The sequence below is a fragment of the Erpetoichthys calabaricus genome, chromosome 10, assembly GCF_900747795.2.
Source record: "Erpetoichthys calabaricus chromosome 10, fErpCal1.3, whole genome shotgun sequence".
Lineage (NCBI taxonomy): Eukaryota > Metazoa > Chordata > Cladistia > Polypteriformes > Polypteridae > Erpetoichthys > Erpetoichthys calabaricus.
In genome coordinates, this window is record NC_041403.2 from 42166620 (window position 1) to 42183350 (window position 16731).

The 16731-nt window shown below is 39.7% G+C and overlaps 1 protein-coding gene and 1 non-coding gene across 3 annotated transcripts in view; one reads left to right on the top strand and one right to left on the bottom strand.

Annotated features, from left to right (window-relative positions):
- Window positions 1–16731, bottom strand: part of abca4b (ATP-binding cassette, sub-family A (ABC1), member 4b) — a 325020-nt gene that overhangs the window by 211986 nt on the left and 96303 nt on the right. The window lies entirely within an intron of this gene.
- Window positions 12082–12164, top strand: trnal-uaa (transfer RNA leucine (anticodon UAA)). The gene has a single exon. It is a non-coding gene; the product is annotated as a tRNA-Leu (tRNA).

Genomic DNA, 16731 nt, shown 5'->3' on the forward strand with positions numbered 1-16731 from the left:
GACCAAGTAAATGACGGACAAATTCCTGTGATGAGTATATTTTGTGAAGGCCCACTCTATCTCTTCGCTACGGCTCGCCTGTTCCATCAAATCGTCGATGATCACCAAGTTAACTCTGTCAGGTGGCAGTAGTTCATCATTGCTTAAGGAAGAAGGTATCCCCTCCAAAAAAAATTTTGTTTTTGGAAAACGTGCTAACAGTTCATCGTACAGAGGCTGCAACAGCTGTAAAACCAGATTATATTGTCAGGGCGGCGAGAAAGCACATGGTTCGCATGCTCCAAAAGCTTTTTCACATAATGTGATTTGCCAGAACAGGAGGGCCCAGAGACAATTTTTGAGTATGGGTGCTGAAATCTAACATCAAAACCCTCTTTAGTATCCATAGGGGAGAGTTGTGAAATCAGGCAATAGAACCCTTTTGTTGTACACCACTCTGACTCTTTTTCTGAGTGGGTGATTTTGCAATGTCAGGTTCTTTTTGTTCCTATGAATCTGAGCGCTATGAACCGTTATTTCTTTCGCGAGACTGCGGTTTACAAAACTATGCACTAGATCCATTAACGAGTATATCATTGAAAATGGTACATGCTTTACGCCTAGGCCCCCCACCACCAGATGGGGCCCTCACAACCTGAACGATTAGCATCAGACTTGAATCGGCTAAAATAGTAGCATGACTTTGGAGAAGTAATTCAATTTGGTTAAAAAAGTCTTCAACAGAAAGTGTACCAGCGGTGATTAGGGAAAAAACACTAGGATTGAGAGAATCGGCATGTAATTCTAGCAGGACTAGACCCTTAGGATTCAAAGTGCTCGCAAAACGGTCTAATATTTGCTGAAGGGTCTTGTGTATATGATTAAAAACTTCGGCAAATGAATTAAATTTGTAGGCCTCTGAAAACTTGAAACGGTGTCTAATCTCGATATTGTTAAATTTTGGACACTCAGTTATAGACAAATCATTTAATCTAGAGGTAGAGGGCTGCGGGGAGATTACTGACGGCTCTGGAGACGAAGGATTCACCGTATGCGAGGTAGATGGCTGTGGAGAGTTAGCGTCAACACTCAAGTTTGCCCCAGACAGACTAGTCACTCCGGCTGCGGTCTGAGGATGTAAGACTGAATTATCTGACACTGTTAAGTCATCAACAGGTAAGTGTTGCAGTGGGGATCTACTTGTACCTGAGACAGAAGGTTGTGGGAATTCTACAATCGTGTCCAGGGTGCTAGGCTGTTGTGAAGGACCTGGATCTGAAGACGTTCTGGCGTCAGAATAGGCTTTCCTCAATAGCTCCAGCAGAGTGTTCAAGATGGCTATTTGATCAAAATTTAGAACCTGGAGCAAATTATTAATGATGTCAAAATTGTTGACTGGTTGTGTAACTGGGGATGGATGGTGCTTGAAAAATTTGAGGAGATTGCGACGGTGTGGGGATTTTAGGGGGCGTTATAGAATATTCAGGGTTATCAGACATAGTTGTAATAGTCTCAGGTTTCCACCGGACGGTCTTTTCCTACCTTTAGCCCCTCCAGGCTTTTCAGGGTCACTGTCGGTGCCGCTGCTGCTGCCGCTATACCTGTTTTCAGGCATGACCTAAATTTAATCAAAGGTTGCAGTTATGAACACAGAATATAACAATTTGCAGTCAATGTTATTTTAATGAAAAAGGAATATAAAACCTATCCTTTAATTTTGGTTCAGAACCATGTAAAAAGCATACATATGTATCATATATAACCTCAATTCGGGTCTAGAAATGTACATAGGAGACTCTGATTCTACATTTCGAACCAGCAACTGGTGAAGGTCTGCAGTCACCTGCGCCCACTCCAGTCTTTCTTGGAGGCTCCGCTCGTTGTACTGATGAAGGGAATATCGGGGTGAATGATGAATTCTACGCTGAGGCCCATAGTCGGAGTGAGGTGTTGATGGCAAAGGGGATTGCAGGAGGGCTGAACTGCAGCTGCAATCAGAGGGCGTCGGTGATAACGGAGGAGAATGCAGAAAACTTGAACGAAGGCTGAACTCAGATGGTAGAGGAGAATTCTGAAAGCTGCTCTCAGAGTGATCTGTAGGTTCTGCCAGTTTTGTGGATTGATAGATTTTCTAAACCGTCCAGCACTTGTGTTAAAACACCCGGTGGACTGGGATCTGGAAATAAAGTTTGGCCTTCTCAGTTAAATACATCTTTTCACAAAATCTGGCTTTATGTATACAACCTGTGTTTCTTCGATAAACTGAAACCTACAATGACATTTACTGCGAGTGGACAGATGAGGGGAAGCCCTTTGAGAAGCTGTTTCAGATTGTAAAGGGTTGTCATCTAGAAAACAAAATGCATGCGCTCTTTAAAACAACATTTCCCCTTCAAATGCACACAGAAGCTCAAACAAAATGATCTGATATTAGTTTCAAGGGTAACCCTCTCACCACCGTGAGTCTTATAGCAGCTCTGGCTGGATGTCACTGCAACGGTACATACGCAAATAAATGGCTTGCAACATCTATTTATATGATAGATATATAGATTTTTGTTTTTAAAACAACCTTTATTAATGTGTGACAACAAATTTTCCATTATACAACCGTCCATATACACAAATAACCTCACACTCCGTTCATACGCTTAATTAATCCCCTGCACATTTTAATCCTCATCACCCCATTTCATGACTGGTTCAGATGGATAAATAGAAGCATGTAGGGCCTAAATATAAAAATTCCATTTGATAGATAGATAGATAGATAGCACTGGCAATCAGAAGGTTGCCGGTTCGAATCCCGTAAATGCCAATAGAGACTCTGCTCTGTTGGGCCCTTAAGCAAGGCCCTTAACCTGCAATTGCTGAGCGCTTTGAGTAGTGAGAAAAGCGCTATATAAATGCAAAGTATTATTATAGATAGATAGATAGATAGATAGATAGATAGATAGATAGATAGATAGATAGATAGATAGATAGATAGATAGATAGATAGATAGATAGATAGATAGATAGATAGATAGATAGATAATCTACAATTATTCTAAAAATCATCCGGACTTTCGGGCGACTAGTCTGTATTAAAATAATTTCATTTCATTTAGCGAAATGAATGAAAACACCATTGCAGTATTTCTATTAAGCACTTGCATCGATATAAGCTCCTGGGCCCTGTTCAGGGTTCAGGCAGTCTGTCTCCAACCGGCTGTCCAGATGAGTGTTTACAAAGCAAAAATGTTTCATTTTTTTTTTAAGGTGGCCCCCTGCAAAAAATCACCTGCTACTGTGTGAGCCCATTTCGAACGAGTACGTATTTCACAAGCGGCCCATTCTGTAAGTAGTTCAAAATACTGTACTGACATCTTGTTATGTCAGAGCTAATGCACAACCTGCCTGTGCTTTTAAACCACTCCTGAATATTCTCAGAGGAGAGGCCCTGACTGAATTTTCAGACGCCGAGACAAAAACTAATTGATTGGAATACCCGTTTCGGTAACAGAAAAAACTAATATTGCTTGCTTCAGTAATATGAACATTATATTTGTACATTAATCATCATACACATAGATAGCTCTGAGGGTAGGGATCTGCACTGGCAATTGGAAGGTTGCTGGTTCAAATCCCGTAAATGCCAAAAGAGACTCTGCTCTGTTGGGCCCTTGAGCAAAGCCCTTAACCTGCAATTGCTGAGCGCTTTAAGTAGTAAGAAAAAGTGCTATATAAATGCAAAGAATTATGATTATAGATAGATCTTTATTTTCTTATTTTCCCCAGGGGAAAATTGCCCTTTTACAAAAGCTCAATATATATGTATTACTATATTATGAAAAACAAAAAAAACCCTATCAAATACACACCAGAATGGATAAAAAGAAAGAAAAAGAAAATAATAAAACTAACTTGCCGGTCACAGTCCCATTGCCATTGCAATAAAGAAGCCCCTGTAGTGTTTGACACACCTGTGCTGAATACATTTTTGGCAGAAAGTCCTCAGTGTTCGTGTGTCAGAGAGAGGATGTGCAGCTTTGTTCATAATAAGTAAATATAAAATGCTACAACTTATATTATACACACATAAGCGTGCTCACGCGCCTACACACAGAGAGATGGTATCGAGCATAATAATTAACGATAACCTCTGATCAACGTCATTTTGGATTTTAAATCCCCAGCCCCTCTCGTTTTAAAGTAGTAATAGATCGGAGAATCAACTTGGAAATATTGACCTAAGGATAAAATTTAAGGATTCAGCAATAGGTTTTTTAAAAACATACTTGTTTGATGTGTATAATAATCAATAATATGCCATAACGTGATCTTGACTGCAGGGAATCTCAGGAGAATAGACTGTATTAACAATAATTATATTTCATTTAGTCCTTTCCATAAAAATAAATAAATAGAAAACATTGTTCTAATAAGATATTGAAGACGCACCTTTTTGTCTTTCGATGAGATTCGGAGTCATCTTTCAGTATTAACGGCAAGCTGTGTAATGGACAGGTCTGAACTCTTTTTTATACTGTTGTGAGGAACAGCCTGGACACAGACAGGTAGACATGTTGTTTCTTCACCACACACGTTTATTTACAACTATTATACAATTAGTGCGCACAAACTCAGTGCCTCAGCACCAATCACCCCTTAAGTCCTGGTCACACTCACAATGCCTTTCACAGTCTCTGGTCCGCCTCCACTCCTCTCCACCAAGCTTCGTTCTCTTCCACCCGACTCTTGCCCCTGACTGGAGGGAGGCGGCCCCTTTTATACACCCCGGATGCGCTCCAGGTGCATCCTAAGGGCTTCTGTAGCCACACCCCTGTGTGGCGGAAGCTCTGTTGGTGTATCCGGAAGTCCACCGGGTGTCCCCAATACTCTTCCCCCCAGCACTTCCCGGTGTGGCGGAAATACTGAGGTCCAGGGCTCCCAAGGCATCGGGGCGCCCCCTGGCGGTGACCACGGGCCCCTACAGGGTAGAGCTTCCAAGCTCTGTACCCATGGCCCCCAAAGCAACCAGGGAGGACACCCCCTCGTATCCTGGAGGAGGCACAAACCCTCCTCCGCTCCTCCTGGGCATCCCGGCCGGGCGACAAACCCAGCCGGGTGCCACACTGTATATACACGAAAAGAGCAGGAGTTTTTGAAAGCAGCCTTTATAATAAGAAGAGTGATTTATTTTAGCAGTTGTGTACCCTTTGACCCATTTTAAGCGGAAAGCTGAGTAATGGGTTAGTGTCAGGCTGAACACTAATTTACAGTCATATGAAAAATTCTTTGGATTTTTGTTTATCATTGGCTGAGCTTTCAAAGTAGCAACTTCCTTTTAATATATGACATGCCTTATGGAAACAGTAGTATTTCAGCAGTGACATTAAGTTTATTGGATTAACAGAAAATATGCAATATGCATCATAACAAAATTAGACAGGTGCATAAATTTGGGCACCCCAACAGAGATATTCCATCAATACTTAGTTGAGCCTCCTTTTGCAAATATAACAGCCTCTAGACGCTGTCCTCCTATAGCCTTTGATGAGTGTCTGGATTCTGGATGGAGGTATTTTTGACCATTCTTCCATACAAAATCTCTCCAGTTAAATTTGATGGCTGCCAAGCATGGACAGCCTGCTTCAAATCATCCCATAGATTTTCGATGATATTCAAGTCAGGGGACTGTGACGGCCATTCCGGAACATTCTACTTCTCCCTCTGCATGAATGCCTTTGTAGATTTCGAACTGTGTTTTGGGTCATTGTCTTGTTGGAATATCCATCCCCTGCGTAACTTCAACTTTGTGACTGATGCTTGAACATTATCCTTAAGAATTTGTTGATACTGGGTCGAATTCATCCGACCCTCGACTTTAACAAGGGCCCCAGTCCCTGAACTAGCCAGACAGCCCAACAGCATGATGGGACCTCCACCAAATTTGACAGTAGGTAGCAGGTGTTTTTCTTGGAATGCAGTGTTCTTCTTCCACCATGCAAAGCGCTTTTTGTTATGACCAGATAACTCAATTTTTGTCTCATCAGTCCAAAGCACTTTGTTCCAAAATTAATCTGGCTTGTCTAAATGAGCATTTGCATACAACAAGTGACTCTGTTTGTGGCATGAGTGCAGAAAGGGCTTCTTTCTCATCACCCTGCCATACAGATGTTCTTTGTGCAAATTGCGCTGAACTGTAGAACGATGTACAGATACACCATCTGCAGCAAAATGTTCTTGTAGGTCTTTGGAGGTGATCTGTGGGTTGTCTGTAACCATTCTCACAATCCTGTGCATATGCCGCTCCTGTATTTTTCTTGGCCTGCCAGACATGCTGGGTTTAACAGCAACTGTGCCTGTGGCCTTCCATTTCCTGATTACAGTCCTTACAGTTGAAATTGACAGTTCAAACCTCTGAGATAGCTTTTTGTAGCCTTCCCCTAAACCATGATACTGAACAATCTTTGTTTTCAGATCTTTTGAGAGTTGCTTTGAGGATCCCATGCTGTCACTCTTCAGAGGAGAGTCAAAGGGAAGCACAACTTGCAATTGACCACCTTAAATACCTTTATATCTCATGAATGGACACACCTGTATGAAGTTCAAGGCTTAACGAGCTAATCCAACCAATTTGGTGTTGCAAGTAATCAGCATTGAGCAGTGTCATGCATTCAAATCAGCAAAATTACAAGAGGACCCAAATTTTTGCACAGCCAGTTTTTCACATTTGATTTAATTTCATACAACTAAATACTGCTTCACTAAAAATCTTTTTTGGAAAACACCCCAGTACTCAGATGTTCCTAGGAAATGAAAGACATGTGTAATGGGCTAGAATTCAGTATTCTAAAGAAAATGACATTTCTGTGTGTTGCTTAGTGTAATGGGCTATAAACCTGTGTTTTAAAGAAAAGGCAGAATTTCTGGAAAATTCTGCTACAGGTTATTGCTTATGGCTATCTACAGGACATAAATATTTACCTGTCTTGTTAAAGAGTCACCTGCTTTGAATAGTCAGATTGCTTTGATTTAGTATCTCATCTACACACAATGTGGGGATACAGAACTGTCTGCTTTCTTGGAAAATTAACAAGTTCTGGGGACATTGGTTTCTAATCAAGTACTCAAAGTAAATGTGTTTACACTATTTGTTATGCAGAGGAAATTGGCTTGCACCATTGTGTTCACTGATTGCCATGTTGATCTATGCAGAAATTGAAGCATATATACTGTATATATTTCTGAGAAAAGGAGAATAAAGAGAACAGAGAAGTATGGTCGGAGACTCGGGACTGCTGCCTGTTTCTTTTATGCTTTTCACCATATCACTGTGCCTACACCCTGCAGCAACAGTGGCTTGTACCTGGCCCAGGTTCCCCTAGACTGTGAAGCCGGTAACACATACATACCACTGTTATCTTTTTTGTTGAAAGTAGAGTAAATTATTAAGCAGGCTGAGAGGGGTTCCCAAACCTTTTCATATGACTGTATACCGAAAAGAGAAGGATTTTTTTAAAGTAGTCTTTATAATAAGGAGAGTGATTTCTTTTAGCAGTTGTGTGCCCTTTGAACCATTTTAAGACTGCTTTATATTTACAACAGGAAGATATGAACTTATGTTAAAGACCTGTATGTGTGAACCTGTTTCTTGTGTCAGCTGCCCAATTACACATATCAGCAAAAGTAAAGTTAATCTTACATAAAGTATTTCACATAATGTTTTTTTTTTTATATTTTTATTTTATTAATTTTCATTGTAATCATTCCATACAAACAGATCCATTTATAACCCAACAAATTTGAAAACAAATCAAACCCCACCCCTGAGAAGGAGAGCTTAGCTAAAGGAAAATTTCTTTAAGCTTTTTAATAAGGCAACATTAGACAAAAGAAGGGGAGAAGTAAATATTTATATAAATAAGAGATGGAGAAGGGAGTTAAATACAATAATAGTTAATTCTCTTATTCTAAAATAATATTGATTAAATCCTGCCAAGTTTTGAAAAAATTTTGTACAGATCTTCTAACTGAAAATTTGATTTTTTCCAATTTCAAATAATATAAAACATCAGTTTCCCACTGACTTATAAGAGGAGAATTAGGATTCTTCCAATTTAACAAAATAAGTCTGCGTGCCAAGAGTGTAGTGAATGCAATCACCGTTTGCTTGTCCTTCTCCAATTCAAGTCCATCTGGAAGGACACCAAACACAGCTGTTAGTGGGTTAGGAGGGATTGTGATACTAAGGCTGTCTGAGAGGCACTTAAAAATTTTTGTCCAAAATGATGTTAGTTTGGTGCAGGCCCAGAACATGTGACCCAGTGAGGCAGCAGCTTGGTTGCAGCGCTCGCAGGTTGGATCCTGGCCTGGAAACATTTTGGACAGTTTTAAGCGAGACAGATGAGCTCGATATATAATTTTTAGTTGAATAATTCTATGCTTTGCGCATATAGAACTCGAGTGAATTCTCTGCTTTGCTACCTTCCACTCCTTTTCTGATATATTGATTAAGAGATCTTCTTCCCAATGTCCTCTGGATCTTTGAAAGGTAGGGACTCTAATAAGATTTTATATATTGCGGAAATAGTGTTTGTTTCCTCGGAATTGAGCAGTATTTTTTCCAGCATTGTGGAGGGTGCAAGGTGGGGGAAATCGGGCAATTTCTGTTTAACAAAATTTCTAATTTGAAGATAGTAAAAGAAATGTGTAGCTGGGAGGTTAAATTTTGAACGTAATTGTTCAAAAGATGTAAATATGTTGTCTATATAAAGATCTCTGAGCATTTTAATCCCAAAACTTTTCCAGGTATTAAAAACTGGATATACTTGCGAAGGTTGAAAGAGGTGGTTCCCTTGCAAAGGTGCCACTGATAAAAGATTTTCCATCTTAAAATGCTTCCTAATTTGGTTCCATATTCTGAGTGAGTAAAGCACAATTGGGTTATTAGTATATCTGCGATAACTTTCATTTATTGGAGAGCAGAGCAGGGAATATAAAGAAGTACTACAGGATTTTACTTCTATTGCAGACCAAGCCTGTGTATGTGCATTTATTTGTGTCCAGGTTTTTATGGCTTGTATGTTTGCTGCCCAGTAATAAAACTGAAAATTAGGTAAAGCCATGCCACCTTCTGCCTGAGGTCTTTGTAGGGTCGCTCTTCGGATACGTGGGTGTTTTGAGTTCCAAATGAATGAGGTTATTATTGAATCTAACTGTTTAAAAAACGATTTATTGATATATATTGAAATGTTTTGAAATAAAAAGAGAAGTTTAGGAAGGATATTCATCTTAACAATGTTAATTCTTCCGGCTAGAGTGAGATGAAGGGTTGACCATCTATGCAAGTCTTGCTTAATTTTTTCCATACAGACGCCAAAATTTTGTTGATAAAGAGCTTTATGTTTACTTGTGATATTTACCCCTAGGTATTTAAACTGATCTGCTATGGTAAAAGGTAGGGTGTCTAATTTAATATTATATGCTTGTGAGTTCACTGGAAAGAGTATACTTTTATTCAGATTAATTCTAAGACCAGATATCTTTTGAAATTCTGTTAGTGCTGTTAAAACAGCAGGGACAGTGTTTTCTGGGTCCGATATATATAAGACCATATCATCTGCATATAGAGAAATTTTCCGTTCCAGTCCTTCTCTGACAATCCCCTTTATCTGATGAGAATTTCGGCAGTGAACCGCCAGTGGTTCAATAGCGATTGCAAACAACAGTGGCGACAAGGGACATCCTTGTCTGGTACCACGTTCTAGTTTAAAGTAGTCTGAGCAAATTTTATTAATACAAACTGAAGCTTCTGGACTGGTATACAGTAGTTTAATCCAAGCACAAATATTCGGGCCAAACCCAAATTTCTCCAATGCAGTGAAAAGGTAATTCCATTCGATCATGTCAAATGCCTTTTCTGCGTCTAATGATAGTAATATCTCTGGGGTGTTTGATTTTGCTGGTGAATATATAACATTAAACAAGCGTCGGAGATTTGAAGATAGATGTCGGCCTTTAATAAATTCAGTTTGATCTTGTGATATTACCGAGGGCAGCACTTTCTCCATCCTTCTAGCTAGGATTTTTGAGAGTATCTTAACATCATTATTCAGGAGTGAAATTGGTCTATATGATGCACATTGTAACAAGTCCTTATTTTGTTTAGGAAAGACGGTGATTAATGCTTGTCGAAATGTTTGAGGTAGTATTTGGTGGTCTTTAGCTTCTGTAAATGTTACCAATAAGAGTGGAGCTAGCTGAGTGGAGAATTTCTTATAAAACTCTACGGGGTAACCATCAGGGCCTGATGATTTCCCGCTTTGTAGTGACTTTATAGCGTCTAGTAATTCTGTTAGCGTTAGAGGTTTATCTAGTTCCTCAGCACTTAAAGCATCTATTTGTGGTATTTGTGAATTATCCAGAAATGCATTAGATTGCGTGTTGTCTTCTTTGGGCTCAGTGGAATATAAAGACTTATAGTAATCTCTAAATGTGTGCATTATTTTATTATGGTCGATGATTTCTTCTCCATTCTTGTTGGTGATTACTGGTATTGCATTGTGAACTTCTTGTTTATGAATTTGTTGAGCTAAAAGCTTATTAGCTTTTTCTCCGTGTTCATAGTAATGCTGTCTAGACTTATAAATAAGTTGTTCAGTTTCTTTAGTTGTTAAGATGTTAAGTTCTGTATGCAGGGCCTGCCTTTTCCTGTGAAGAGCTTCACTTGGACGCCTGGCTTGTTCTTCATCTATTCTAGTAATTTCATTTCTTAGCTCTGACACTTTCTTGGTTTCTAATTTATTTCTATGGGAAAGATATGAAATAATCTGGCCTCTTAGGAAGGCCTTTAGAGTTTCCCAGAGTGTTCCTGCAGAAACCTCTGTAGACGTGTTTGTCTCTAGGAAGAAGCTGATTTGTTTGGATATAAATTCTGTGCAGTTCTCGTCTGCCAATAAAAGAGGGTTAAGACGCCATCTGCGAGGTGAGTACGAGGGGCTTATTGATTTTAGCTCCAAGACTAGAGGGGCATGGTCAGAGACAGCAATTGTGTCATATTTGCATGATTTAATTGTAGGCAGGAAATTATTATCTATAAAAAAATAATCAATTCTTGAGTAGCTATAATGCACTGGTGAGTAGAACGAATATGTTCTTGAGTTTGGGTTAAGAAACCTCCAGGGGTCTGATAAGTTGTGATCATTTAAAAACTGTGTAATTATCTTTGCAGTATTAGATGTCGTCCCCCCTGTCACAGGAGTCCTATCTAAGAGTGGATTTAAAACACAATTAAAGTCCCCAGCCATTATAATTTTATGAGTGTTCACATTGGGAATGGATGCAAATAGATTTTGCATGAATTCCTTATCATCAACATTGGGTGCATAAACATTTATCAAAATCATTTTACTGTTATATAAGTTGCCCATGACCATCACATATCTCCCTTCTGGGTCCGACACTACCTCTGATGCTACAAATGGAACTGTTCTATGTATGAGAATTCCCACCCCTCTAGTTTTCTTTATAAAGCTAGAATGGAACATTTGGCCAGTCCAGTCTTTTTGTAATCTGAACTGATCCTTGGTTAGTAAGTGGGTCTCCTGTAAAAATACTATTTTAGCGTTTAAGCCTGTTAGGTGAGAGCATACTTTCTTTCTCTTTAATTCGTGATTCAGGCCTTTAACATTCCAGCTCACAAAGTTAACTGTCCCATCATGGAGACATTGATTCTGAGTTTTTAATGTCATTTTATAGTTTTAATTGGTAATATGGCAGTTTTAATCTTAGTTTCAAGATTCCCCAGGAGTTGTTGCATGTTAGCCTGTTGCTGCATTGATATTTATAATTATAAGGATTATAAGAATAGATTAGATATAACCTGCTCTCCTTCTCTCCCCCCTTTATCCCCCCACCCCTCCATTTTGCCTCCCCACATATTTCACATAATGTTTGAGTAGGGCACACAGCTGTGTGCTGCTGAAGTGGAAGTCGACCCTTCTGACCTCCCGCTTCGGAAGAGAAGATGAGTCTCCACCTGATCTTGAAGGAGCTGAAAGAATGATCACCGTTTTCCTGGAGTGGCGAAGAGTGCTTAATCCACCTTTTTCTACCACCAGAATGGCCGAGTGGTTAAGGCATTGGACTTAAGATTCAATGGGCAAATACACACGTGGGTTCAATCCCCACTTCTGGTAGCTTGTTATACAAGTGTGTCTGGGTACAGCTCTCACCTTCAGAAAGTTAAGCGAAATGTTTCTGCAGTGTGGCTCCTTAAATCTGCTGAAAATACATACATAAATGTACTTGATTATGTAAAATGTGGTGTATTTGATAGAAAAGGGTTTGTTTTAGACAGATAGATTTTTATACGTATCAAACATGATTTAAAAGGGAATTGCTGTATACTATTTACCTCTGTGTGATTTTTAAAAGGGCTTATGTCGAACTAGTTATCTCGTGCTTTATATGCAATACTTAAAATCCTTTACCTTCAAAAGTTAAAAACCACAAAACGAGAGTCTGTTTTCTCAGCAAAGGATGGACTGTCAGCTTCAAGCAATAGAAATGAGGCTGCTCTCTCTACACACTGAGCCATGAACGTGCAGTGCCTGTTAGCGTTTCTTTTTGTTAGATGGTGAAGGTGTTTCACCGCAGGACCTGTCAACCTGTGCCTTTCTGCAAGATAGCTTTCTGTGAGGTGGGGAAGGCTGTTTCGCTCGAACTGCGGCTTACAGAGAGCAATTAAAAGCAGTTTAGATAGAACAGGCTTTCCTTTTTTACAAATTATAAAGCAAAGATTAGATAGATATTTTAATCTCGTGATAATATTAAAATAATAGATAGATGCAGGGGCATGTTACAGCACCATTGGGAGGATATGCAGGAGCGGCTATAAGGGATACCTGACCAGCTGGGTATGAGCAGGAACATGTCTGGACATGTCGATCAGGCCTTGGGTTCATGGCAAGGTCGTTCTTTTGATATACAGTAAAGGGCGTCAGGAGAAGGGGCAGGGAGGGGGTGCCAGCCAACAAACAGGTGTTGACAGACTGGGGAGCAATGCAGAGGCAGCATCCATCAAACAGCTCTTGACACAAACCCTGAACCAATCAGGCGGTTGGGGTGGGATTAAGGCGGGGTCTGGGTGGGGCTGGGGGGCAGGTTGGAATGCACCAATCACAGGACAGGGGGCAGGGTGAATCATTTAAATCCACCAATCAGAGGAAAGGGGGCGGGACGATCAAGTCAAACATCCGCCACGGTGCTCTCTTTCAGTTGCGAGAAGCAGATCATGGAATGTTGCATAGTTTACTGTCAAATAAAGCAAAGAGTATGCAACATGTGTTTTGCGGTAACCACCCACACAATTCAGGTCGTCGAGACTCAGACTACGAATGCAATGAATGTAATTACTCCAGACCTACATGCTGTCAAATAAACAAACCACACGCCGTGGCGCAGAGTAAAGGGGCTTTTTCTCTGACGCTGATGTCCGAGGTTTGATTCCCCGAGAGGGGAGCAGTAGAGTGTGTACGCCTGATGAGCCCAAAATGAGGGCGAAACACGTGTTGCGTACTCTTTGCTTTATTTGACAGTAAACTATGCAACATATATATATTATTTTCAATTTTTTAGTCTTGGGTTTGTTTAAATATAATTTTGTAATAAAATATTGTAACACTTCCTTTAATATTTCTATCTGTTACTACCGCCATCTATTGGTGAAATTTTGAACTATTTTTCATATGAAAATTTCATTTCTTAATTAACATGGATTAATTGATCAATTAGTGAAACTGATTATATGTATTGTCATTGGAAGTGAGTAAGTGTGCAAAATTTCAAGTCATTTGGACAATAGGAAGTGGGTTAAATACAGTATTGATTACAAGATTTGTACCAGATAACAAACAGGTGAAGTTTAAATAAGCTTGGAAATAATAATAATAATAATAATAATAAAAAGTCTGACCCATGGAGGCCCTACCTCACACCTTATAGTACTTAAAGGATCTGCTGCTGACATCTTGGTGCCAGATACCACAGGATATCTTCAGAGGTCTTTCAGAGTCCATGCCTTAACAGGTCAGAGCTCTTTTGGCAGCACAAGGGGGGCCTACACAATTTTAATGTTGCGGATGATCAGTGTATGAGGACCACCCAAAAATTTGCAACACTTTGTACTCTTCAATCAAAATGAACAGATACTTCTGCAGCTTAAGTAATTGATTTAAAATGCCATGATCATTATGGAAAAAGCATAAAGTGGCACTTTGAATGGCATGATGTGGTAATATGCATTTTAAACAGCAGGTTGTTACTGAATTTTCTATGGAAGACAAAAGAATCAATAACTATGATTCAACAATAGCTAAAATGTATATGGAGATGATGTGGATAAAAGATGCTTAGTTATTGGGTTTCATGAATTGGAAGATTTGAGAAAAGCCAAATGGAGCTCCCTGACAGGCTTTATTCTGGACAGCCAACAAGAGCCATCTCTTATGAACTTATTAAAGAGGACTGAAGGATTATGACAAAGAAAGCTTAAAGATAAGGTCCAAGTATCTATTGGAAGTGCAAAAAATGTTACTGATGCCTTAAATATTTCAGAAGTGTTGAGTTTCACAAAGCCTAACCATTTATCATAAAGCTGTGTTTTATGAAGCAAAGGGTGAACATTTTTGGTCACAAATTTCTACTCAATGTGAACCACGGATCTATCATTTTGAAATGAGAAATAAAAGTCGGTGAGAGAATGGCATTATCAAACTTCTATTCAGAAAAAAAAGTAACCCCTTCAGCAGGGAAAGTCATGGACAATGTTTTTGAGATGAAAAAAAGTGATTTGGGGAAGCATCATGCCACACATGGTCAAACCTGTTAACTCAGATCTGTACATTCACATTCTTAATAGGCTGCTGAAGTGTTTAGGAGGTGCTCAGTTTCATAAAAATGTTGTTGAAATCCTCACAAATCTAACTACTTATGAAGTTGAAGACTGTTCTTTCCCATGAGCCCTACAACCCTGATCTTGCTCCCTTAGATTTTTATCACATTTGCAACCATAAAAGATGCCATCTGTGGGAAACGGGTCAGGTCAATTGGTGAGTCTAAATTGGGCCTGTTTCTCTGAAAACACTACCTAGAAATTCAGGTGAACATAATGAGGTGAGAATGAGAGACGTCCCAAGTGGTGACTCCAAACATTCCCATTGCACGTGAAAGCAGCATTAGTGGCAGGGCCTAGCTGGGTTTTCAGCTCTTACGTGTTTTTGGTAAATTATCTTTGAATATCACTGGCGATACGTCTCTAGATGGACAGTCAGGGCGTTTTCCTTGACTTATGTTTATTTTGTTTTTTCGTGTCTTATTTGTTCTAAAGTAGTATGTATTTATCATAAAGTGTGTAAGTATCATTCTGTTTATTTAAGATGTCGTATCAATCGATGTATGACGTTTTCTCTTATATTCCTTGTGTTTTGTGGGTGAAGCCCACAAAAGGGCGGAGTGGTGGCTCTGAGGCTAAGGAGCTGCGCTGGTATCCCAAAGGTTGCCGGTTCGAATCCCCGTCACTGCCAAAAAAGGCCACTGCTCTGCTGGGCCCTTGAGCAAGGCCCTTAACATGTAATTGCTCCAGGGGCGCTGTACAATGGCTAACCCTGCGCTCTGACCCCAAGGGGTATGCGAAAATAATACAAGAAATTGTATAAGGCGAAATAAAGAACAAAAAAAAAAAGAGGCGGGGTCCCAATGGCATCACCACTGAAGGACTGCCCTCAGCCTGTATATTGCGAGTGAGTGAGTATTCCCTGTGAGTACTCAGTCACAGAACGAATTAAACTCGTATCTCAAGCTCGTAAGTCAAAATGCTTGTATCTCAAATCAATTTTCCCCATTGAAATTAATTGAAATGAGATTAATTCGTGCCAGCCAGAGAATCTAAAGAAATAAACAGATGTTGGCGAAGCCGATTAGCATATTGTAATGCTTTTTTCTTTCACTTCACTTTTGCTTAACTTAATTTTCTTCTTCACTAGTTTTTTTCTTTTTGCCATGCTTTCGTCACTTTCATTCTCAAAGCGTTTCAATAGAAACCTGTCCAAGGAGCTTTGTTTAGTCCTCCCCTTTATGAGTTAGGCAAGTGTAATTAAATAGCGCCACTGCACCATCAGTTGTAACTGGTGTTTCTTTTCAATAAAGGCAAGCATTAGGCAAGTGTCATTAAATAGCGCCGCTGCACGATCAGTTGTAACTGGTGTTTCTTTTCAATAAAGGCAAGCATTAGGCAAGTGTCATTAAATAGCGCCACTGCACCATCAGTTGTAACTGGTGTTTCTTTTCAATAAAGGCAAGCATTAGGCAAGTGTCATTAAATAGCGCCGCTGCACGATCAGTTGTAACTTTTTCAGGGTGTTTCTTTTCTTTAAAGTTTGAAACTTTTTCCCACATTGCAAACACTTCCTTTATCTCACTTTAAGAGATAACCTCCTCCACCATACCGATCTCCTGCAGAACCTCCGTATGTTGCCACGTCTGTAGTTCCATCAACTCCTCCGTCGTCAGTTCCTCGGAATGCTCTTTGATGGCTCGTATTTCAAATTTTGGCTCGTAACTCAAGGCAAAAAATAGACCTAGTGATGGCTTGTATCTCAAAAAACTCATACATTGGGGCATTCGTATCCCAAGGTTCCACTGTATTATCTTTTTCTGGCTTTTCACTTCTTGCTTCTCTCTTGTGCTTACAGTTACTAGATTTCA